The following is a 3,293-nucleotide window of genomic DNA, read 5'->3' as shown; positions in this document are numbered from 1 at the left end:
CCCCATTTGTGAAAACTGTTTTTTTGTGAATGAAATTTCCAGCAGCAAAAAAACAATGTAGTAGGAAATAAAATAGTAAATAAAGCAATAATTAAAATAAAGATGAAAAACTAAATATTCAATAACAAGAAAAAGATTGTTAAATCCCAAATATAAATATAATTTCCTGAAAACTGAACACGTATGGATGGGTGGTTTAATATAGTGTGTTTATCTGTTGTTTTCACATACATTACTTTAGTAAGGTACAACTAACCTCTCAGTCTGTTAAAACCCTGCCTACAGGGTAGCTTGCAACGTTTCACTGCTACCACTTTCAGCGATGCTATAAAGGAACACCAGATTACTGTGTTGCTGAATTATGATCTTAGCAGAAAATACACAAAATAAATACTCTCTTCACAGGGAGCCCACTATTTAATAACAAAACTTCGAAAGGTCTAAATTGAGCTACTGTCTCACTTTTGATCCGCCAACCATAAACTATCTCGTAATGAAATGGTCTTTCGACAGGGAAAATGAAAGAAAATGCTGATATGCATACTTCATGCATTATCTAAAATTTGCCCCCAAAAACACATTGCAAATCTTTCAACACCCCTGAAGAGAGCAAAAACGCTATTAAAAAAAAAAGTTGGTGAAATGAGCTGTTGTCTTACTTGTGGTCCACCAAAGAAAAACTGCAATGTGATGTAATGAGGTGATCTGGCAGCATGTTTGCACAATGGAGTTTAGAAATTTACTGTGGATAGTTTGGGAGGTATTAAGGGTATTTCACATCTTATCTATGTAATATCATAAAGTCTGTCTTTAATTATGCGCCACACCGTGAAACATGAAAATGTTTCTCAACAGCTTCCCAACATTTCTGCATCTACAAGTGTATAAAAGAGAACTTCAACAACCAAGTGCAACACAGCCTCTTCACTTGTCTCTGAGAAAGCCTCCTGAAGGTCTGAGGACTTGAATCATTTATTTAAGCTTTTAGTTTTAGTATTTTCTCCACTGAAAAGCTTTGATCACTTAGGTTAATGTGTTGTTTAGAAAGTAATTTGTAATATTCTGCTCCAACAGGTGAGATCACTGTAACCATGCTGAAGGTAGCACTTGTTCTTGGATGCCTCCTGAGCCTTATCATGGCTAAACCTGTAAGTAAAATATTATCACTGTTAACACTATAAGAAAGAGAATATAGAAAGGTACTATTGCTATTTACTGTGATAAGATCTTATGCAAGTAACGTCAAACCTTGTACAGATGGAGCACCAGCGTTTTGCCCGCTCTAGTTCTGGTTCTGGTTCTAACTCTGACGAGGTGAGTGTCCTCTATGCCTAACCTTTAAACCTTATCTGAGCATCAGTTACTGTATCGGTAGCGGGAAAATCCTCTGCTGTGTGTGATGATAAAATTCCTGGTTTTTCTTGAAGACAACCACCAGGACTACGACCACAGTAGCAGGTGCAACAACTGCACCAGCACTGACCCAACTTATTGCCCTTCTTCTACAACTACTAAGGCAGCAATGATCAAGTGAGTGACAAGTTTGTGAGATTTGTATCATTACTACTGTATTCGATCTTTTTGGTGTCAAAATGTATTGAGTCATACTGTTTTCTGTAATTTCAGACTGAAATCATGTCCATTTAACAAGAAGACTGAAACAAGACTGCTTCCACATTCACCATTTGATTTAGATCAGTTCTCACTAATATCTGTAGAGACCTCTAAATAAAGCTCATAATTAAAATGAACTTATTTCTTATTGTTTTATTTTACATTTGAACTTTTAAACATGCAATAAAAAGTTTTTTCTTTATCTTCTATATTTAATTCTGTAAGGTTTTAAAGAGCATTATGGTGTTTTTAACCGCTACTGTTCAGTAGACATTTTAAAAGTTCATATTTATCTACCATTAAAGTTAAGGCCATCCATAGGTTGGTAGCATAAAAAGATCATGCAAGCTTACAAATACATACTAAATGTACTTACTCTATGTCCTTAAAACTCATTTGACCATAACAGCAATGATTACATGTCTATATGAGCATAAGGGTGAAAGGGTCATGTAGTATTTTATTTCCTTTCATGAGACGACAGGATTTTGAGGAAAACATGTGAGAGCTGTTCTTTAGTTAAATTCAGCTCCAGAACACTTTATCTGCTCTGACTTTAGAAAGCTTTACTTCAGAGTCAGTTTTAGGGGATATTGTTTAAAATGGAGCCCACTCATTGTATTCATGTCTAAAGGCACAAATTAAAAATAATAACCTATTAGTGATAAAGAACCCATCCGTATATTTTGCAGTACCAGAAATTGCAAAACAAGCTCAGACTATCACATGACAAAATGTGTTTCTTCAAATTTCTTTGTTGGCAACATCAACATACATTTACTGCCAGCTGTTCGGTCACTTGTTAACAAAAGTCACAAATTAGCCACACAACAGAAACTCAATGAATTCAGGCATCCTGACAGAGTAAAGACAATCTGCTAAATAAATACAACAGTAGCTGAAATGACTATTGTTTACAACCAGTATGTGTTGGATACCATAGATGGGTCCAGTGTGTCTCAGTTCAAGCTGGTGATGGTGATCTAGCAGTGTTGGAGACAATTTAGGCTCCTTACAACTAATGGAATAAAACAAAATAGATTGATTTTAAATAATCCCAAATAAGAAATGTATTAGTTGCAGCACCAGACATAAAAATACACCTACTGTAAAAAAAATACATTGACTTTACATGAAAATCTAAAATGTAAATTATACCAAATCAAAGTACAGGAGTGTTGCAGTATAGATGTTATTAGTCTTTGATGCAGCCGTCTAGACTTGATTCCAGACCTTCAATCCTGTGCTGCATGTGTATTCTTTACAATAAAGGCCAGTAGAGCCACAAAAAACTATAACAAAGTACAATGTATATAAATAAAAGTTATTTAGATCTAATAGACCGGACAAAAGAAAAGAACAAACGTGAAAGAGGCAGCCATTTTGCAGTCTGATATAACTGTTGAATAGTGTACCTCCCTGAGCATAGAAACATTTCCTGTACCAGTTGCTACGGTAGTAGTGTTGTAGTAGTTTGTTTGACCAGTTGCTCTGATGTTTGCCCACCATGTGTTAAAGAGGGTAGTCAATGTTATTCATGGTAGAAAACTGTTTGTTCAGTATCTTTTCTTTTAAGGATTTTTTTTTGCAGCACTAGTGGCCTTGATTTTTGTCACTAGGCAGACAGGAAACTGGGTAAAGAAATGGGGAAGACATGCATAAAAGGTTACCGGGTTTGG

General features: G+C 35.3%; 1 long non-coding RNA gene across 1 annotated transcript; it reads left to right on the top strand.

The window, feature by feature from the left end:
• Window positions 1-916: 916 nt before the first annotated feature.
• On the top strand, window positions 917-1,751 carry LOC124867688. The gene is made up of 5 exons (XR_007038130.1): window positions 917-953; window positions 1,075-1,148; window positions 1,258-1,314; window positions 1,428-1,530; window positions 1,627-1,751. It is a non-coding gene; the product is annotated as an uncharacterized LOC124867688 (long non-coding RNA).
• The last annotated feature ends 1,542 nt before the right edge of the window (window positions 1,752-3,293 follow it).

The sequence above is a fragment of the Girardinichthys multiradiatus genome, chromosome 5, assembly GCF_021462225.1.
Source record: "Girardinichthys multiradiatus isolate DD_20200921_A chromosome 5, DD_fGirMul_XY1, whole genome shotgun sequence".
In the NCBI taxonomy this organism is placed as follows: Eukaryota; Metazoa; Chordata; class Actinopteri; order Cyprinodontiformes; family Goodeidae; genus Girardinichthys; species Girardinichthys multiradiatus.
The sequence above is the reverse complement of the archived record's forward strand: the minus strand, read 5'-3'. Positions and strand labels throughout refer to the sequence as shown.